The sequence below is a fragment of the Hevea brasiliensis genome, chromosome 4 (genome assembly GCF_030052815.1).
Source record: "Hevea brasiliensis isolate MT/VB/25A 57/8 chromosome 4, ASM3005281v1, whole genome shotgun sequence".
In the NCBI taxonomy this organism is placed as follows: Eukaryota; Viridiplantae; Streptophyta; class Magnoliopsida; order Malpighiales; family Euphorbiaceae; genus Hevea; species Hevea brasiliensis.
This window is the reverse complement of record NC_079496.1, coordinates 75,827,707-75,851,511: the sequence shown is the minus strand read 5'-3', so window position 1 is coordinate 75,851,511 and position 23,805 is coordinate 75,827,707.

Below are 23,805 nucleotides of genomic sequence, written 5' to 3'. Positions count from 1 at the left end.
CTTCATGAACACAGCTAATATATTTCTTTCTGAACTCTATTAGAAAGAATTCCCAAGTTACGTCGACTAGTGGCACTACCTTGGTTACAACATCCCACCACTGATATGCAGCTTCTTGTAACAATGAAACTGCACACTCCAAACTTTGTTCTGGTGTGCAATGGAGCTGCTGTAGGACTCTTTTAGTCCTTTCTAACCAATACTCAGCTGCTACAGAATCGTCTTCCTTTCTACCATTGAAATCTATAGCTCCATACTTCCTAATTTTTCCTAGGGGTGATTTCCGCTGAAACAGTAGTGGAATAACCCTAGTCATCTGTCGAAAGAATCCAGTCATCTGCTCAAACAAGGCCTGTTGGCGTTGTACAGGCACCTCTTGCACTGGTGGAGTAGGATCTCCCTGATTTCCAATATCATTCCCAGTCGGAATACGGCTTACTACTTCTTCTTCTCGCCTCTGCAGTGCGAGTCCATACCTTAACTTAAAATAACCAAGAAAACAGATCTGCATTAGTGTCACCTCAACTCATATAAATGCAATGCATGTTATGCACACAATCTTATTCTATCTATCTATGCCTAGGAAAGCCTAAACTGCGCTCTGATACCAATAAATGTAACACCCCTCACCCGACTACAGTGTAGCCGAGCAAAGTGTGCTACATTCGGTGCCGGAGCACCCTCTCTTATCTTACTTTATTCCTTTCGTAATTTGATCTCATTATATTTTAATATTAATTATTTTTCGTCGGAGAAACCAGCGGAGTTTCCCCTATTTTATTACCAGTTGATGTATTTTACTATTTACCTGTTTGAAAATTTCAATAATATTTCCAAAATAAAATCTTATCCATGCTAATCATAATTATCTCATCAATCATTCTCATAATTTTCTCATATTTCAAATCTCATCCATACATTTCAATTTCATAATCATTTCTATACATTTCCATTCATACTCAATTCATATGTAAACACTCTCAAATTCAATGAGCAAAATTTTCAAAATTTTCTTAATTTACATAATTTACAAAATAATTACAAAATTTCATAATTTACATGATGTATAAACTAATTACATATGAAAGAGCTAATTTATTAATTTACATCACATTTATATTAATTACCTATTCCTAATCTACATTATAATGCAATATCTAGCATTTTATACAAAATACAAAATATGATCTATATGGGCCCTATCTACATGCATTGCTGAGGAGGTGACCACCTTTGACACTCTGCAGATCAAAACTCCCAAAATTCCCAGTCAAACGTCCATTGGCTTCTAGCTTCAGTACCTGCGCGAGGAAACAATTCCATCGCGCTAAGCATTGCTGCTTAGTGGTGCAATAATATAACAAGGAAATAATATACAAATAAAGATAGAAATAAAACATAATTCAAATAATTAAGATTTATATATACTTCACATGCGGTTTCTAAAATTTAATATGTTTTATCCTAATTTAATCTTCTTTGAAAGTGTTTATTTCGCCAATGTACAGTAATAATGTACAAAGAAAAATGATCTAAAAATAATAAATTTATGCTTATATTATTATATAAGTCACATTTGCAATATTTATTTATGTTATAATTTTCTTTGCTAATCTTTTAGCATTTCCTCTATACTTGCTAGGTTGTCTCAGATTGTTTCATAATAAGTAAATTTTGATATCGGTCTAGTTCATTTCGATTCTTTCTAATAAATAACTATTCTAATTTATTTTAAGACACATCTTACTCATTTATTTTATTTATTTTATAATATTTTTAATTTCTAATATTCTTAACTTATCTCAATAAATTTCACTGCCCAAGTAACCTATGACAGGCTGACTAAACTGGATAACGGGTCGTTGGCACTGGACACCGCAGTGCCTCGGGCCGCCATACTATGGGACGCAGAACGTCAACCACGTATGCAGTCAGTATGGCTAAAAAGCCATGATAACACATAATTGGGCATAAAAGCCATGAATGTTGGCATAAAGCCATGAATACGGGCATAAAGCCATGAATACAGACATAAAGCCTTTCGCAGTACTGCTAAAATAATACCCTATTGGCATGCCAAACTATCCAATCTGACACACATGTCTAGGCAATACAAGGGCACATAATATCATTAAATGTTAATATATTGTATTTTATGACTTCATTATTTCGTGATAAATTTCAATTATAATTCATACATTCATTTGATCATTTATATGATTACAATTCACATCAATTATCCTTTTATACCATTGCACTCAAAATACTTCTCCTCTCTACAATAATGAGAACTAATGTCTCATTCATACATTAATATGCTTCATTTATTCATTCATTATGTTATTCATATTGATCACAATTCTAAACAATGGTTCACATGTTTCATTGTATTCAAAACATTTTTCCTTTCTCATTTATACATTCAAGAATCTACTTATGTAATTACAAATTTTATATTTCAAGTTGAGTTATTAATATTTTATGAATTCCATTTGTGATGGGCATATAAGCCCTAACTATCTATTCATATCAATTAGGTGACTTATTTTTTATGTTTCAAGTAATCTATAAATATTTCATGGATTTCAAATTTATGGCCTTAATTTCTTTTTAACAATTTTGATTAGGATGCATAGTTTACATTTGTCATACAATTATAAGCATTTAAGTTAGAATTGGTTCTAGGTTTTCATCTTAATATACTAATCATTTTGATTACTATTCACCTTACTAGTCAACCAAAATATTGACTTTTTCATACTTAGTGGATATATTAATTCTAATTACACCAAGATCCCACATTTTGAGTTTTACATTTGCTAGTATTAATTGCCAATTGCAATTTAAAGTCCCCTAGATGCATTTCTAATTTCAAATTTTGAATTTCAAGTTTTGGTGTCACTATTCACCTCATTGGTCAACAAAAATGTTGACTTTTGGATAGAAAATAGGTACATTGGTTTTGACACTCCAAACATACCACATTTTGCATTTAAAACTTGTTGGAAGTGATCACCATTACCATTTCTAAGCCTAACACTAAGTGGCAGAATTTTCAGTTTTTGTACCATAAGTTTACTGTTCTATTAGGGACTATTTCAGTGAAAATTTGAGGAAATGGTAAACATGAAAGTTGTTCCTTATTTTATCTAGTTGAATTTATTTTTTTGAATCACTCCATTTGGAGTTTTGTAGCTCTAGATATGGTCCAAAAACCACAGCTGGCCGGATTTCAATTCTGCAGAATTTACCAAATCTACAGTAACATGAACAGTGACTGCCACTGCCTTGTTGAATGGGTTCTGGCCATAATTTTGGGTAGGTTTCTTCATGAAAGTTGTTTGTCTATGTCTTATCTTGTTTCTGTAAAAATTTCAGGTCAATTGACCATATCTACAGTGAGTTATGGCCACTGTTCATTTGGTCATTCTGCAGAATTGGCTTGCAGGGTACCCGGATTGGGGCCAACTTTTGGTCCACTTGCTTTGGTCTTTTGGGCATGGTTTCTTCAGAAAAAATGTGCCATTATAAGTCTAGTTTCATGTCCAATTGGCCAAACACCAATTGAACCTACACAGCCAAAGTTATGGCTGTCCAAGTGGGCTGGAATCACAGCCACCTGTCACTGTCACTAGGCAGCCTATCAATTCAGTGTGTAATACTCTAATGCACTTCAATTTATGGTCAACTTCCCTCAAATGGTCATTAATTGACCATTAAAATGTTCACTCAACTTTCACAAGCAAAGTCCAAGTTTCTCTCCAAAACCCTAACCCTATTTCACCAAGCCTCCAATTCATGCATCCCACTCCTAATTTGCTATACTAATCATATAATTTATAAGAGGGGCAGCAATATGTCACTTTAAACCAAAGATTTCTCCTAACCCTAACTCATGTCAAGGCTGCCAAAACTTCATGGAATATAACCATGCTTCATTAATTCAATTTTTGTCAAATTTTTAACTTAACTTAGCTCAAATTCATGATTAGAAAGATGTAAAAGCAAAGGTTATGGCACTAACCTCTTTGGTGATTTTCTAAGCTTGTTCACACCTCACTTTCTTCCACTTTCTCTTCTTCTAATTGTTGCCCAAGTCTTGCTCTAGTGGTAAGGGAAATTTTTAGTGAAGGGAGGACAAGGTTTTGAGGTGGTTTGAAGTGGGAAATGAAGCTTAAGGGAGCTTTAATGGTGGAACCTCTTCTCTCTCTCTCTCTCAACGTTTTTTAGGCTGCCCAAAGGTTGAAGATGCAGATTGGTTTTTCAAATTTTTGGTCACTTTTATCTCTTTTAATGAGTTTAACAAATTGTGATTGGTGGATAGGTTTTTAATGACATCATATGATGTCATAATTAGGTATTTTCTTTCATCTTCTTTTCTTCTTTTCTCTACTCATTTTCAATTCAATTTTTAGCAATATTTATTCATATTTTAGATCATAATAATTATTTACTTAACTGGACAAGTCGGCCAAAAATCGTCTCTGAAGGCGAAATGACCAAAATGCCCTCCGTTTGGCTTAACGGGTCAAAATTGTCTGTACCGATTAAAAAAATTTTCTAAATATTTTCTTGGCATTATAATGCCATAGGAACCTCAATGACCCTTTTCTGGAGTCCCAAAAATTATTTTATGAATTTTTCCCTGAGTCTAGGGCTCTTCGTTGTAGGAACCGCAACTTCCCTCTGGTTACCCATCGCTTGGGCACCGGCTCGTTTAACTTGGTTGTATTTTATTTCAAAATTTTTTCCTAAATTTTTCTTATTAATATTTGAGTTAATTATGGTTCTTGACTTTAGTTTAAATATTTTTTCGGACGTTCTAGGTATGGGACCGACCGATCCAAAGCGATGGGAATGTACGGAGTTGCTACCGAGAGGGTGTTACAATCATGCTCCTCCCGGTTCTTAGAATACACCAGAATATCATCTATAAAGACCACAATAAACTGATCCAAGTAGGAGTGAAAGATACGATTCATTAGGTCCATAAAAACTGCTGGTGCATTTGTTAGCCCAAATGGCATCACTAGAAACTCAGTGTCCATGGCGGGTCCTGAAAGTAGTTTTTGGCACATCTGTCTCCTTTACTTTCAGCTGGTGATAGCCTGATTTGAGATCTATCTTAGAGAACACATCGACTCCCTTCAGTTGATCAAATAAGTCATCTATCCGTGGTAACAAATAATTATTTTTCACAGTCACCTTATTCAACTACCGATAGTCTATACAAAGCCATAGTGTACTGTCTTTTTTCTTTACAAATAACACCGGTGCTCCCTAGGGTGACACACTAGGGCGTATGAAACCCTTATCTAGTAGCTCCTGTAACTAAACTTTTAACTCCCTCAGTTTAGTAGGTGCCATCTTATATAGAGCAATAGAAATCGGTGCGGTTGTAACACCCCTAAGTTCGGTAGTGCGTTCTACTGTTCCGGTGACCAGTGCTGTCCGGACAGCTAGGATGCCTAGAACCACACTTTGACATGAGGGAGGAGACATAAAATAATGAAATACAAGAAAAGAAAATACAAGAAAAACAAAGGAAAAATAATAGCAAAGAAAGGTAATCAAGTTAAGCAGTAGGAAACCTAACGATGGGTGATCGCCTTTGGGAAGTCACGGCGTGGACCGTTGACTAGCTACAGATGCGGGAACCACGGAAAACATTTTTAGGACTTAAATAGACCCTTATTGAAGAATAAATATCATTAGAAAGATCAAAGAAAAATTAAATAATTAGTACAAAGAAAAGTGAGAAATCGAAAAACGGACAAAACCCGGTGATACCGAAAAATCGGGAATGCCACCCGAACAGGGGCATTATGGTCATTTGACATCCCGAATTGTCTTTTGACCTAAATGTCCATTAAAAATAAATAGTATTACACTTAGAAAATAATGAAAAATTAATTTGGTGGTACCTAAAGTAAATAGCTAAAATCATGGGTTAATGTGGAATAAATGAACAATTAGCTTATTATATGATTATTTGGAGTTAGTGGACCATTAATGGATTAATTAAACACTAAATGGGGCTGATGTAAGTCCACTAACCAGCTGAACTTCATCTTCCTCAAGGTTCTCTCAACATTGCCGAATTGAAGGTGAGAGGAAACCTCCATTGGCGTTTCATGCAAGCTCATCTAATCCTTCCATTTCAACTCCAATCCCTTAAGTAGCTTCATGAAAAATTGTCTACACATCACAAGGAAGAGTTTGATACCAAATTTAAGAAGTTTGGTGAAGGTTTAACAAGTCCCAACCATAAGGTAAGTTCATATTTTTGAAGATAGCTTTGTTAAGTTTTGTGTGCATGTTATGGGTGTTGGATTTGTGAAGAAAATTTTTGAGTTTGAAGAGTTATTGTTGTGTTCATTTTGGACAGCCATGGAGTCATGTATTTGATGAAATAATTGTGCATATATTTGATGAGAAATGATGTTGATCATGATGATTTAATAACCTAGTGAATTACTTCACATGTATATGGTGAATTTTGCACTTGGAATGGGATTTAATGAATTGTAGGACACTTTGGTGTTGAAGGACAATTTCGGCAGCCTTGAAACTCTTGGATAAGTGTATGTGTTCATGAAGATATGGGCAGAATTGTGGCATTAAGGATTGAAGGATATGTGTATGAAATTGTTGTGTAAAGTGTATGTAAAAACTAGTGATGTTTATGTGTATGTGTAATGGTATTTGAACTTTGGGAATTAGAGTTATATTTGGTATGTTGAGGATAATTGTAATCTGCCCAAAGTGATGTTAATGTAAAGTAATATATAGTTTTGGTAATGTACCAAAACAGATTTGGTAGGGAAGTAAACATATTGCAAGGTAAATGTGTGTAATTGATGTGTGTTAAGCAAAGTAACTAAGGGCAGTGTACATTTTAGCCAATAAGTTTAAATGTGTAACCTCAATTGGTATGAGACCAATTGGAGGTGAAACTAGGCACAAAATGTGCCAACTTTCATTGAGAAATCATACCAAAATTCTGCTTGCAAGGTGACCTAAGAAAATGACCAATTCGGATTAGGTACAATTAGGACCTGGAAAATGACCAATTGGGCAGCAGTGAGTGTTTAGGCCATAACTCACTCAAAACAGGTCAATTGACCTGAAATTTTAACCATGAATAGTTAAGACCCATACCTACAAGTCTTATGAAGACACCAAAACCCAGAAATGACGAGAAGCAAGTCAAAAAGCTTGCACAAGTTCGGGTCCAAAAACTGGCCGAACCAAAGTTGACCAAATTGACCTAAAATTGACCTAATTTGATGCCATTTGACCAGCAATAGTGTAATGACCATAACTTGGTCTACTTAACTCGGATTGACCTAAAATTTTGCCCCGCGTGCAATAAGACATAGATCTACAAGTTTGTAGTTTTGACCGAAACCCGAAAACTGAGGTAACTAGATCGTCCAGCTAGGTCAAACTAGTATCCTGAAATCCAGCAATTTGCAATAAAATGCAAGAAAGCGCAATATACATAGAATTGAGTTTGGTAACACGTACCAAACCTAAAACCCTATCGAATATGACATGTTAAGTTGACCAAATTGACCTAATTTGATGCCATTTGACCAGCAATAGTGTAATGACCATAAATTGGTCTACTTAACTCGGATTGACCTAAAATTTTGCCCCGCGTGCAATAAGACATAGATCTACAAGTTTGTAGTTTTGACCGAAACCCGAAAACCGAGGAAACTAGATCATCCGGCTAGGTCAAACTAGTATCCCGAAATCCAGCAATTTGCAATAAAATGCAAGAAAACACAATATACATAGAATTGAGTTTGGTAACACGTACCAAACCTAAAACCCTATCGAATGTGACATACTAATGACACTAAAACCTAATTTACCTAAAACGCATCGAGGGTCGGTATATTAGGTGATTAAGCAAATAAAGGTATTCAGTGAATTGTTTATCGAACATTATTGTTAGAGGCAAATTAATTTAGCACTGAAACACTTCAAATTGTGTTTCTCAGTTAACAAGGACTCAGCAAAAGGGAAAGAAATACTGAGTCAAGACCAGGAGACAAATATCAGAGGTTTGTGCACAACAACTATTCTTTTGAATTATTTTCAATTGAAATAAATATTGACTATTTATATATTATTGTTTTAAATTGTGGAAATGTATTTGAATGAATATTTATTGCTTGAAAAGCATTGTAAATGATTTGAAACTGTGAGAAATTGTTTGAATGACATTGATGGATACTTATTGATTTAAAAGCATTGGAAATGGTTTGAAACCACAGCTATCATGTATATTGATTGTATTCCTCATTAGCTTGTCTAGTGGGACGAATTGAATTCCCTCTCTGGCTGAAGTGTTGAGGTGTGTGCCTGTTGAGGATGAATTGGATGAGTACTCATATTTTTGCTAGCTAGCTATGTTATTCCTCATTAGTCATCGACTTTTGGGACGAATTGAATACCTCATTAGCCATTGGCTTTTAGGACGAATTGAACTATGGATCATGATTAAGCTGTGTGTGATTTATTGATATGTATTGTGAGATTGTGAAATGGATTTAAACTCTCATTGACATATACTGTCTTTTGAATTCAAACATGATCTAACTTATGAAATTATTGTGATATTGACAAATGGAGTTTAAATTCTTGTTGACAATTACTGTCTTGAATTTAACTATGATTTTAAGTATCCACTATTTACATGACTTATGAATTGTGAATTAAATTGTGTTTGGTTAATGTTGTGCACCACTGAGACATTGTCTCAGCGATAGCTTTATTCTTTGTCGCAGTAGAGACAGACAGCGGCGTGACTAGGCTACATATACCTCCAGCAAGAGATTTTTGGGTATAGTGAGTATACCACATTTGGCATTTTGTACTGTAATGTATTGCCACTGTATGTACATATTGTTTTTTTTGGTTTTGAGCAGTTATAAATTCAAATTGTACACTGAAGTTGTAAATTAATTATGAGTTATTTGACTTGTAAAAATTGTATTATATTTCCTTATCTCAGACTTTGAAAATTTTCTATGGAATTGAGTTGATAAATTGTTGTGTTGAGAAATGTATTGGAGTAGAGATGTGGAAAATTATTGAAGTGCTTTTCTGAGTTTTACAAGAACTGTTTTGTCCAAAATACGGATGGCACTCTGCCAAAATTTTCTGAAATTCCAAATAAACCAAATGAGTTTGTTGTTTCACTTTAGTTCTCCAAATTCTTTAACAGCTGTAAATAGTGCTCACCACTGTAAAAGAAGTAAGAAAAGTTTTAAAATCCCTTGTAGTGTATTTAATGGGTTATCGATGAAGCGAAGTTGGTAATTCATTAGGTATACTACGGGATCATGTTATGCCTTACAGAGGGGTAGGGTGTGACATGTTTTAGTGGTATCAGAGTAAAGTTTTTAAACTCTGTTTTCACCTGTTACTTGAATGTTCTGTCTTCATAGTACAACTGCTCAATATCATTGTTTGATACATACAGTACATTACATTATAAAAATGCACTAACAGGAGGAAATCTCCTTTTGTTATTTGTTCAGGAGATCTTAAATCCTCGCATTGAATATGGAAGAGGGTGATCGTTCAGTCGATCAATCTATTGAGGCTGAGGTGCAAGGGGATGCCCCAGGCCTACATAATGTTAGTGGTTCAGCTGCACCCCTGCGATCTGCAGATTTCTGCTCGATTCGCTCGTGAGATGGCTGCAATGTTCCAACAAATGGCTGGTAATGTGCCTACTCAAGTCCCAATACAGACACCAGTGGTACAACCACAATCTCCGACTAGGCAGTATGATAAATTGATGAAATATGGGGCTACAGAGTTTAAGGGGACAGTAGATCCTCTAGAAGCTGAACAATGGTTAGAGAGGATGGATAGGGTGTTCAAGAAGCTACATTGTACAGAAGAGCTTAGATTTGAATACTCAGTGTCCTTACTCTGACGGGATGCTTATGGTGGTGGAAAACCATTCCCCATAGTGCAGTAGAGCTGCGGTGCTAACATGGAATGACTTCCTCGGGAATTCAGCGAAATATGTCCCTGATGCTTATGTAGACCAGAAGCTGCAAGAGTTCCTAAGTTTGAAACAGGGGAACAGATCAGTGGCTGAGTATGAAAGAGAATTTTCCCGTCTGAGCCATTATGCAGTGAGTCTACTCTCTACCAGTAGGGAGAGATGCAAGAGGTTTGAAACTGGCTTGAAGCCCAGTATCAGAGTACAAGTGATCGGCTTCAAACACACTAACTTCTCTGAACTTGTTTCTCAAGCCCTAGAGTTGGAAAGAGTTGAGTTTGAGATTGCTCCAGAGAAAAAGAGATCAGAGAAGACAGAGAAAGAAGGAAAGTCAGTAGAACAGAGTTCCAGTGGTCATACTGGGAAGAGGAAAAACTATGGGGGACATGGCAGAGGTGGCAAGAAATCTGGTAGGGGAAGATATTCAGGACAGAGACCTCCCCTATCTGGTCAGCAGAGTACCAGAGGTTCCTACCCTCCCCGCCAATGTGAAACTTGTAGAAAAAAATCATGGTGGGATCTGCTACAAGGCTATTGGAGCCTGTTATAACTGTGGAGGCACAGGACACTTTGCCAAGGACTGCACCAGTAGTCGCAGAGTTGGACCACCTCCTACTACTGCAGAAGGGTCAGTTCAGAGCCCTGTCACTAGAAATTCACAACCACCCAGCAGAGGTAGAGGCAGGGGTAGAGGTAGCCAGCAGGCAGCCAAGGCACAGTAAAACATTCAGAGCAAGATAGTGCTCCAGTCAGAGTCTATGCCATGAGACAGAGGGAAGAGGCCGAGACATCTGATGTTGTGGCTGGTACCTTCTCAACTTTTAACCAAAATGTATTTGTGTTATTTGATCCGGGTTCTACCCATTCTTATGTGAGTGCTAGCATCATTGATTGCATTGCTGTTCCATGTACAAAAATGGACTTTGAGGTGCTAGTAACAAGTCCACTAGGACAGGAAGTTAGAGTTAATAGAATGTATAGAGATTGTCCTTTGGTGATCCAAGGACACACTTTCCTGTCTGATTTCATTGAAATGCCCTTCAGAGATTATGATATCATCTTGGGCATGGATTGGTTAGCTATGCATCATGCCATGATTGGTAGTGAAGGCAGTCACTTTTGGCCTTCCTCGATCTGATGATGTGGTGATACAAGGAGAGGCGATTATTGCCATCAAACATCATTTAACGCACTAACAAGAAAAATGATCAGAAAGGGGTGTGAAGCCTACTTGGCACATGTGGTAGACACCCAAGTGGGGAGTCCAGCATTGAAGGACATCCCTACAGTACATGACTTTCCAGATGTGTTTCCTGATGAATTGCTAGGATTACCTCCAGAAAGAGAAGTGCAGTTTGAAATTAATGTTATGCCTGGTGTGGATCCAATCTCCATAACACCATACAGAATGGCACCAGCAGAGTTGAAGGAGTTGAAGATACAATTGCAAGAATTACTTGAAAAGGGCTTCATCCACCCGAGTGTGTCACCTTGGGGAGCACCAGTGTTGTTTGTTAAGAAAAAGGATGGTACTCTCCGCTTATGCATTGACTATCGACAGTTGAATAAGGTGACAATAAAGAATAGATATCCATTGCCTCGCATTGATGATCTGTTTGATCAGTTGAAGGGTGCAGCTGTATTCTCCAAAATTGATTTGCGATCTGGTTATTATCAGTTGAAGGTGCAAGAGCAGAGTATTCCAAAAACTGCTTTCAGAACTCGATATGGCCACTATGAGTTTCTAGTAATGCCATTCGGGTTAACAAATGCTCCAACTGCTTTTATGGATCTGATGAACACTATCTTCAGACCATATCTTGATCAATTTGTGGTGGTGTTTATTAATGACATTTTGATATATTCAAGGAATGCAGAGGAGCATGATAGACATCTGCAGATTGTACTGCAGACCTTAAGGGAGAAACAGCAATACGCCAAATTGTCGAAGTGTGAATTTTGGCTGAAAGAAATCTCCTTTTTGGGACATGTTGTGTCAGCTGAAGGGATCAAGGTAGATTCCAGCAAGGTAGAAGCTATCCTTAATTGGAAGCCACCCAGGAACATCACAGAAATTCACAGTTTTCTGTGTCTAGCTGGATATTACCATCGGTTTGTGAAGGGGTTTTCTATGTTATCTTCTCCACTGACCAAACTGCTTCGGAAAGATGTAAAATTTCAGTGGACAGATAAATGTCAGCAGAGTTTTGATGAGTTGAAGAGGTGTTTGACTGAAGCTCCAGTCCTCACTTTACCTACTCCGGGTAAAGAATACACAGTTTATAGTGATGCTTCTCACAATGGGTTAGGCTGTGTACTGATGCAAGATCGGAATGTCATCGCTTATGCATCACGCCAGCTGAAACCGCATGAGAGGAGCTACCCAATACATGATCTGGAGTTAGCAGCTATTGTTTTTGCTCTGAAGATCTGGAGACACTATTTGTATGGGGAGAAATGCTACATTTACACAGATCACAAGAGCTTGAAGTACTTAGGCACCCAGAAGGAATTGAATTTGAGGCAGAGGAGATGGTTAGAACTCATCAAAGATTATGATTGCTTAATAGACTATCAGCCAGGGAAAGCAAATGTGGTGGCTGACGCCTTAAGTCGCAAGACTATGGCAAATCTCAGAGTTTCTCCTATGTCCATGGTATGTGAATTGAAAGCACAGCATGCCAGTTTAGAGATTGATGATGAGGGACAGACAGTAGTTGCTTGGCATGTACAGCCAATGTTGATTGATCAGATCAAAATGGCTGGTCAGAGTGATGAAAAGTATCAGAAGCTACTGAAAGAAGTCCAGCAGGGCAAGAAACCTGAATTCTCTGTGAGAGATGATGGTTTATTGCTACATCAGGGCAGAATGTGCGTTCCTAGTGATGTGGAATTGAGACAAATCATTTATGAGGAAGCACATGCGTCTCCATTTTGCTATGCACCCTGGTGGAACTAAAATGTCTGAGAGAATTTGAAAGAGCATTACTGGTGGATGGTCATGAAAAGAGATATAGCTGAATTCATTTCCAAATGCCTAACTTGTTAGCAAGTAAAGGCAGAACATCAAGTTCCAGCTGGTTTGTTACATCCTTTGTCAGTACCAGAGTGGAAATGGGAACGAATAACTATGGATTTTGTTACAGGACTTCCAAGGACACAGAGTAGTCATGATGCAGTATGGGTTATAGTTGACAGATTGACCAAGTCTGCTCACTTTTTACCAGTTCGGATGGACTATAGCCTGGAAAGATTGGCCAGATTGTACATATATGAGATTGTAAAATTGCATGGAGTGCCAGTTTCAATTGTGTCGACAGAGATCCTAGGTTCACTTCTAGATTCAGGGTAGTCTTCAGAGAGCCCTAGGACCTAGAATGAACTTCAAGACCTGACATTCCACCCATGCAGACGGATGGCGATGCGAGAGGTTATTCAGACATTGGAGGATATGCTACGGGCTTGTGTGATTGAATTTGAAGGTAGTTGGGATACACACTTGCCTTTGATTGAGTTTGCTTATAACAACAGCTACCAATCAAGCATTGGGATGCCTCCATATGAAGCTTTGTATGGTAGAAAGTGCAGAACTCCCCTATGTTGGGATGAGGTAGGTGAAAGGAAGATGATTGGGCCAGAAATTGTTCAGCAGACAGAGGAAAAGATCAGATTGATTAGAGATAGACTCAAGGCTGCATCAGACCGTCAGAAGTCCTATGTTGATATGAAAAGAAGAGATATTGAGTACGCAGTGGGTGATAAGGTATTCCTCAAAGTTTCTCCTTGGAAGAGGATTATGAGATTTGGCAGAAAGGAAGCGAGTCCTCGTTTCATCGGACCATATGAAGTTCTGGAAAGAGTGGGTCCTTTGGCATATCGGTTGGCATTACCTCCAGAGCTAGCAAGGATACACAGTGTCTTCCATGTGTCCATGTTAAGGAGGTACAGATCTGACCCATCTCATGTACTATCAGTTGAAGAGATTAAAGTAAATCCAGACCTCTCATATGAGGAAGACCCCATAAAAATTCTGGCTTATGAGGTGAAACAGTTGAGGAACAAACAGATACACCTGGTTAAAGTGCTGTGGAACCATCATTCAGCCAGAAACCGCTGGGAACGAAGAGGATATGAGGAGACAGCACCCACAAATGTTCAGAGACTAATGCTGTAAAATTTCGAGACGAAATTTATTTAAGGGGAGAATTGTAACACCCTAAGTTCGGTGATGCGTTCTCATTGCTCGTGACCATCTTTGTCAGAAACGACTAGGATGCCTAGAACCACACTTTGACATGAGGGAGGAGACACTAAATAATGAAATACAAGAAAATAAAATACAAGAAATACAAAGGAAAAATAATAGCAAAGAAAGGTAATCAAGTTAAACGAGCCGGGAAACCTAACGATGGGTGACCGCACTGGGAAGTCACGGCGTGGACCGTTGACTAGCCACGGATGCGGGAACCCTGGAAAACATTTTTAAGACTTAAATAGACCCTTATTGAAGAATAAATATCATTAGAAAGATCAAAGAAAAATTAAATAATTAGTACAAAGAAAAGTGAGAAATCGAAAAACGGACAAAACCCGGTGATACTGAAAAATCGGGAATGCCACCCGAACAGGGGCATTATGGTCATTTGACATCCCGAATTGTCTTTTGACCTAAATGTCCATTAAAAATAAATAGTATTACACTTAGAAAATAATGAAAAATTAATTTGGTGGTACCTAAAGTAAATAGCTAAAATCATGGGTTAATGTGGAATAAATGAACAATTAGCTTATTATATGATTATTTGGAGTTAGTGGACCATTAATGGATTAATTAAACACTAAATGGGGCTGATGTAAGTCCACTAACCAGCTGAACTTCATCTTCCTCAAGGTTCTCTCAACATTGCCGAATTGAAGGTGAGAGGAAACCTCCATTGGCGTTTCATGCAAGCTCATCTAATCCTTCCATTTCAACTCCAATCCCTTAAGTAGCTTCATGAAAAATTGTCTACACATCACAAGGAAGAGTTTGATACCAAATCTAAGAAGTTTGGTGAAGGTTTAACAAGTCCCAACCATAAGGTAAGTTCATATTTTTGAAGATAGCTTTGTTAAGTTTTGTGTGCATGTTATGGGTGTTGGATTTGTGAAGAAAATTTTTGAGTTTGAAGAGTTATTGTTGTGTTCATTTTGGACAGCCATGGAGTCATGTATTTGATGAAATAATTGTGCATATATTTGATGAGAAATGATGTTGATCATGATGATTTAATAACCTAGTGAATTACTTCACATGTATATGGTGAATTTTGCACTTGGAATGGGATTTAATGAATTGTAGGACACTTTGGTGTTGAAGGACAATTTCGGCAGCCTGAAACTCTTGGATAAGTGTATGTGTTCATGAAGATATGGGCAGAATTGTGGCATTAAGGATTGAAGGATACGTGTATGAAATTGTTGTGTAAAGTGTATGTAAAAACTAGTGATGTTTATGTGTATGTGTAATGGTATTTGAACTTTGGGAATTAGAGATATATTTGGTATGTTGAGGATAATTGTAATCTGCCCAAAGTGATGTTAATGTAAAGTAATATATAGCTTTGGTAATGTACCAAAACAGATTTGGTAGGGAAGTAAACATATTGCAAGGTAAATGTGTGTAATTGATGTGTGTTAAGCAAAGTAACTAAGGGCAGTGTACATTTTAGCCAATAAGTTTAAATGTGTAACCTCAATTGGTATGAGACCAATTGACCAATTGGAGGTGAAACTAGGCACAAAATGTGCCAACTTTCATTGAGAAAGCATACCAAAATTCTGCTTGCAAGGTGACCTAAGAAAATGACCAATTCGGATTAGGTACAATTAGGACCTGAAAAATGACCAATTAGGCAGCAGTGAGTGTTTAGGCCATAACTCACTCAAAACAGGTCCGATTGACCTGAAATTTTAACCATGAATAGTTAAGACCCATACCTACAAATCTTATGAAGACACCAAAACCCAGAAATGACCAGAAGCAAGTCAAAAAGCTTGCACAAGTTCGGGTCCAAAAACTGGCCGAACCAAAGTTGACCAAATTGACCTAAAATTGACCTAATTTGATGCCATTTGACCAGCAATAGTGTAATGACCATAACTTGGTCTACTTAACTCGGATTGACCTAAAATTTTGCCCCGCGTGCAATAAGACATAGATCTACAAGTTTGTAGTTTTGACCGAAACCCGAAAACCGAGGGAACTAGATCGTCCGGCTAGGTCAAACTAGTATCCCGAAATCCAGCAATTTACAATAAAATGCAAGAAAACGCAATATACATAGAATTGAGTTTGGTAACACGTACCAAACCTAAAACCCTATCGAATGTGACATGTTAAGTTGACCAAATTGACCTAAAATTGACCTAATTTGATGCCATTTGACCAGCAATAGTGTAATGACCATAACTTGGTCTACTTAACTCGGATTGACCTAAAATTTTGCCCCGCGTGCAATAAGACATAGATCTATAAGTTTGTAGTTTTGACCGAAACCCGAAAACCGAGGGAACTAGATCGTCCGGCTAGGTCAAACTAGTATCCCGAAATTCAGCAATTTGCAATAAAATGCAAGAAAATGCAATATACATAGAATTGAGTTTGGTAACACGTACCAAACCTAAAACCCTATCGAATGTGATATATTAATGACACTAAAACCTAATTTACCTAAAACGCATCGAGGGTCGGTATATTAGGTGATTAAGCAAATAAAGGTATTCAGTGAATTGTTTATCGAACATTATCATTAGAGGCAAATTAATTTAGCACTGAAACACTTCAAATTGTGTTTCTCAGTTAACAAGGACTCAGCAAAAGGGAAAGAAATACTGAGTCAAGACCAGGAGACAAATATCAGAGGTTTGTGCACAATAACTATTCTTTTGAATTATTTTCAATTGAAATAAATATTGACTATTTGTATATTATTGTTTTAAATTGTGGAAATGTATTTGAATGAATATTTATTGCTTGAAAAGCATTGTAAATGATTTGAAACTGTGAGAAATTGTTTGAATGACATTGATGGATACTTATTGATTTAAAAGCATTGGAAATGGTTTGAAACCACAGCTATCATGTATATTGATTGTATTCCTCATTAGCTTATCTAGTGGGACGAATTGAATTCCCTCTCTGCTGAAGTGTTGAGGTGTGTGCACATTGAGGACGAATTGGATGAGTACTCATATTTTTGCTAGCTATGTATGTTATTACTGATTAGTCATCGTCTTTTTTGAAGATTTGAATACCTCATTAGCCATTGTCTTTTGTGAAGATTTGTACTTTGGATCATTATTAAGCTGTGTGTGATTTTTTTATATGTATTTTGAGATTGTGAAGTGGATTTAAAATCTCATTGAAATATAATTTCTTATGAATTAAAACATGATCTAACTTATTAAAATTAATGTGATATTGACAAATATAGTTTAAATTCTTGTTGACAATTACTGTCTTGAATTTAACTATGATTTTAAGTATCCACTATTTACATGACTTATGAATTGTGAATTAAATTGTGTTTGGTTAATGTTGTGCACCACTGAGACATTGTCTCAGCGATAGCTTTTTATTACTGTCGCGGGTAGAGAGACAGATAGGGCAGCAGACTAGGCTGCATATACCTCCAGCAAGAGATTTTTGGGTATAGTGAGTATACCACATTTGGCATTTTGTACTGTAATGTATTGCCACTGTATGTACATATTGTTTTTCTTGGTTTTGAGCAGTTGTAAATTCAAATTGTACACTGAAGTTGTAAATTAATTATGAGTTATTTGACTTGTAAAAATTGTATTATATTTCCTTATCTCAGACTTTGAAAATTTTCTATGGAATTGAGTTGATAAATTGTTGTGTTGAGAAATGTATTGGAGTTGAGATTTGGAAAATTATTGAAGTGCTTTTTACAGGTTTTTTGAAGAACTGTTTTGTCCAAAATACAGATGGCACTCTGCCAAAATTTTTACAGAAATTCCAAATAAACCAAATGAGTTAGTTGTTTCACTTCAGTTCACCAAAGTCTTTAACACCTGTAAATAGTGCTCACCACTGTAAAAGAAGTAAGAAAAGTTTTTAAAATCCCTTGTAGTGTATTTAATGGGTTATTAGTAGACGAAGTTGGTAATTCATTAGGTATACTACGGGATCATGTTATACCTTATAGAGGGGTAGGGTGTGACAGCGGTACCCGGTATAACCTCTATAGCAAACTCCAATTCTCTATCAGGTGGCAAACCTGGTAACTCTTCCGGAAACACCTCTGGAAATTTACATACTCTGGGGATCTCCTGTATGCTTGGGCTAGTCTTCTTAGTATCAACTACATATGCTAAGAAAGCCTTACATCCCTTCTTATCATTCTTCTAGCTACTATGGCTGATATGATAGCAGAAATACAACTCATTCCTTCACCCACAACTGTAATCTCATCCCCTTCTGCTGTCTGTAGTGAAATCCTCTTCAGCCGATAATCTACCATTGCCTGATGACGTGATAACCAATCCATACCCAGTATCATATCGAACTCATGGAATGGTAGTTCAATTAGGTCAGCTGGAAACTCACACCCTTGTATTTTTAGAGGACAACCCTTGTAGACCTTTTTCACCATGACACTATAGCCTAAAGGGTTTGTAACTTGTATGTCCTCTTCTAACTCCTCTATCTATACCCCTCTATCAATTGGTGGTGCGATACACACATATGAATGTGAGGAACCCGGATCAATCAGTGCACATACTAGCATATCATAAAGAGAAAATATACCTCTAATGACATCTGCTGGTTCTGGCTCCTCCCGAGCCCTCATAGCATAAGCACAAGGTGCTACCGTGGTCTCCTGCCTTTGAACCATCTCTACAGTAGGCCTCTGTGATGTACCAGCTGTATCAGGCCTTGGAGGTCTTCTACCCCTCTGTGCTGCCGGGGTAGTCCTCTCTAACTGGGGTGGAACATTGGGAGCATTAACACTCTTCTGTGGAAAATCCTTTAGGAAGTGATCAGTACACCCACATCTGAAACACCCACCAGTCAACAATCTGCACTCTCCTCTGTGGGGCCTCCCACAATGTGCACAAGCTGCTATTGGGGCTGATCCCCGTGTATCTGCACCAGGTGAACTACCCACTGATGCACTAGACTGTCCTCCTCTCCTCAGAGAGAACTGAGATTTCTGCCTCTTACCTCAACCCTGAGTCTGACCCTGAGACTCCTTGAGCTTCTTACTGCCAATGGTTACTGAATCGAGCTGCCCAGATCCAGAACCCCTCTTACGTTGCCTGTCCTTTCTGGACTGCTCTTCATTTCTGACTCTCTCCACATCAAGGCCTGATGCTACCAACTGGGAGAAGTCTGTGAAGTGATGAGACTATCAGTCTAATGTTGTCATTCAGTCCATCTTCAAACCTTCTGCACTTATCAATCTCTGTAGGCATGATCTCTAATGCATATCCACTAAGTGTCACAAATTCCCGCTCATATTCGGAGACTGTAAGCTGCCTTTGCTGAGGAATTCCCTCCTTCTGGCCTTCAAGTACACATGGCTGATGTATTTCTTTCTGAATTCAACCAAAAAGAACTCCCAGATAATCTGTGCAGGCTATACTACTCTAGATATAGTCACCCACCATCTATATGCATCCTCCTATAATAGGGATAGAGCACACTCCAACTGCTACTCTGAGGTGCAGTGGAGCTACTATAAAACTCTGTCTGTCCTCTCTAGCCAATACTCTACTACGGCTGGATAATCCTCCCTCTTACCTCTAAAGTCAACTACCCCATGCTTTCGTAGTTTCTCTAAAGGGGATCTGTGTACAGGTAGCAGCTGTGGAGGTGGAGGTGGCTGTATAGGTGGTGGTGGTGGTGGCTGAGGCTATGGAGGTGGAGGTGGTTATGGCTGAGGAATGGCTCCGGTGACCGAACGGAGCAGATGAGTCATCTGTTCCAGAAGGCCTACTCTGCTCTCCTCGTAGTACTATGGGATGACTCGGCCTTACTGCTTCTCTCCCCACTAGGAGTCGGCGCAGGTACATGACTCTCTACCTCCTTCTCTATCAGTCCTGGAGGCTAGTGCTCTGAAGGATCAGATGCCATCGATCCTATAAAACAGACAAAGAACAAATCTGCATTAGTGTCACCTCAACTCTATCTAAAGGACCATGCATGTGATGCAACTATTTCTTTCTATCTATCTAGGTCTAGGACAGCCTAAACCTCTGCTCTGATACCACTAAAAATGTGACACCCCTTACCCGTCTACAGTTGTAACACCCCTTACCCGTCTACAGTATAGCCAAGCAAGGCGTGCTATATGGCGTGTCGGACCACCTAGTCTGTGATTATCTCATTTTCTGAACTCAATTTGACTTGAGAAGTCTTTATGTGATATTCATAAAATACTGGTTCTATTTTCATATTTTAATAAAATCAGTGTTTCAAAATGGTAATAAAAATCCGACAAGGTGCCATCTGTATTTCGGACAAACTGTCCTTCTAAACCTGTTAAAAATAGTTCAATATGATAATCTCAACCTTCCAACTAATTTTTCAGTCTCAAAATTTCATAGCTTCAAAACACAATCCATCATAATTTACATCCATCCAACACTCTCCATAGGAGTTTAATATGTACAAATTATTATAAACCCTAAATTTCTATGATATACATATTACATAACAAAATATCAAAATACAACTGATAGTCATTACACAAGATCCTAAGTCCTACCATGTATGCAGTGTAGTGCAGATGAGTCTGGACTCCTGTGCAGATCTGATGTCTCACCCAGTCGTAGGTCTGCTGGGCTCCCCAACTGTGTTTCTAATACCTACGCGTAGCAAGAGCAACGTGCTAAGCAATTCTGCTTAGTGGTGCCAAATATAAAAAAATATACACTAAAATAAAAATAAATGTATTATTTATGAATTTATGATATCGATATTCTTTGCAGTTGTTGATTCTACTTTTATTTGCTAACTTGTTATTTTTGCTAATTTTTTGTGGTGTTGTATGTCAATAAACTGAATTTAACTATTTGAATTTAATAATGCTTAAATTAACTGTCCATGTAGCCTATACACTGACCAGACTGGATAAATGGATATACTGACACTGGGTACCTAGTACCTTGGGCCGTCACACCATCAGTCACAAAGTATCTCCCGGTGTGCAAACAGTATGGCTAAAAAGCCATATAGTCAATCCGGCGAGAAGCTAAGTATAATAACACAATACATATAGTCGTAGGCTATTAAAGTCACAGTGCGGCATAATATGCCGTAAAAACACAGTATGGCATAAAGCCATTTACAGAACAGCTGTCAGAATCCTATTGGCATGCCAACCTATCCAAACTAGTCAACTAGGCAAACTATGGCACATTACAAATTAATTGTTTAATTCTTTATTTTTAGAGTTTACTAGTTATTATGTAATTCACAAGTCAATGCAAATGTTGACCTTTTTAGATATCATGTATAAGTTGATTCTAGTATCAACGTGTCACAATTTGTAATTCAATATACTGCCAATATAGTGCAATTTACCCTTTTCACAAGTTGGCATTCATTGCCAAATTACTTTAAGCTTCATTGTCAAATTTTCAGTTTTAGTGTGCTAGATTGGTCTAGCTTAAAGTCCTATTTCTCTTGGGTTTTAGCTTCTGGGTAAAGAAGAAAAAATGTAGCTCTATGTCTTATTGAACTTTTGGCACAAATTTAAGGTCATTCTGAGTTGTATAGACCAAGATATGATCAATTTACTAAAGCTAGACAGATTGCATCTTTAGTGCAAAATTTAGTCAATTTTAGGTTAAATTCAGTTCTAGCAGTTTTGATATGCTAAATTGGGCAAGCAATTTAACTTGGTTCTGGCCATTTCTAGGCTTTGGTATCTTCATAAGAATTGTAGCTCTATGTCTAAGCTTTCCATGGTAAAAATTTCAGGTCATTTGGACCTGTTTTGAGTGAGTTATGGTCATCTTAGTGACTACTGTTCATATGATCAAAAATCTAGGCTTGCACTTATCAATTCCGGATTAGGTCATTTTTTAAGGTCAGTTTCTAGGTAGAATTTTGGCAATATTTCTACATGAATGTTGGCCTATTTTGTGTCTAGTTTCACCTTCCATTTGTCTCATATCAATTGGGGTCACCAATTATCACTTATGGTTTAATTTACCTACTGCCTTCACAATACAAAATCTGCACACAAAGAACACTTCCAAATGACACTTCTCCTCCTCCCAAAACTACAAATATACATTCATAACACTTCTATACTATTCATCATATCTCAATCATGTACATTTGGGAAGAATATACAAGTGTTCCATGTACATTATACAACCCTAATTTGCAAAGTTAAATTCAACATAATATATACATAAAAACACTTGATTATAACATATACCTCCCAACCATTACTTCACATCACTGCCCTCAATTCATCTTCACCATAATTCATCAAGAAAATTCATGAAACTAAACACTAATTCATGAATTTAAAGGCTGCCAAAAGTGGCAGTTTGCTAAGATATACAAATTGCTTTCCAAACCCTCAAATTCAAGTGCTCAATGTACATATACATGAAAACTAAATTATTACAACATTAAAATGACTAAATCAACAATATTTTCCATCCATTAGAGGTAAGAAAAACTCAGCAACATAGGTTCTCATGGCTACCAAAATTGAACAACACCATAACTCAATAAATTCTTTCATTCTCTTCACCGTTCAACTCACCTCAACCTAAACATGAAGTTTACTAAAGCAAGGGAGGGGATTTGGACACTTACCTCTTGAGAGCTTTCCTAAAACTTCACCAAATCTTCTTTTTCTTGTTCCCAATATCTTCCTCAAGTTGAGTAGGCAAGCTTTAATGAAGGAATTATATGTGAAAGATGGTTTGAAGTGAAGTGCATGGAGCTTAAAGAGAGCTACGGCAATGGAGTTTTCATGGAGGAATTCGGCTGGTTATTTGGGAGGATGAAGATGGACTGAAATTCTGTCCACTTTGCTTTATTTAGGTCCCATAATTCATGGTTAGTGGAGCACTAAGTTTACTTTTATTGTTTAATTATTCAAAGTTTCAAAACTTGTATTTATGCCCCATTTCTTTTACTATTACTATAATGTATCACATTTTAATTTTTTATGACATTTTCAAAGTGTATTACCACTTATTTTTAATGGAAATTGAGGTCAAAAGTCAACTCTAGGTGTCAAAAGACCAAAATGCCCCCCTTCGGGTTGTATTCCTGATTTTTCGGTAACACTAATTTTTGTCTATATCTTGATTTTTTATTTTTCTTTATATTAATTTATTAATTTTTCTTTGATATTCTAGTGTCGATTGCATTTCAATAAACCTTTAATTATGTCTCAAAATTTAATTCTGAGGCTTCCCCGCAGTCCTGGGGTTGACAATTACCTTCGCCGTAACTTCCCGGTGCGGTCACCCATCGCTGCAGTGCCGGCTCGTTTAACTTAGTTTCATTTTCTCTTTTTTATTTTTCTTTAATTTTTCTTGTATTTTCTTTTTATTTATTTCATCATTATATGTCTGTTCACTATCACTGAAGTGTAGTTCCAAACATCCTGACTTGCCCGGACTGACATTAGTTCACCGGAGCAACAGAACGTACAAAATATGTACAGGGAGGATGTTACAACTCTTCCCCTCTAAATAAAAATTTCATCCTCAAAATTTACCTGATG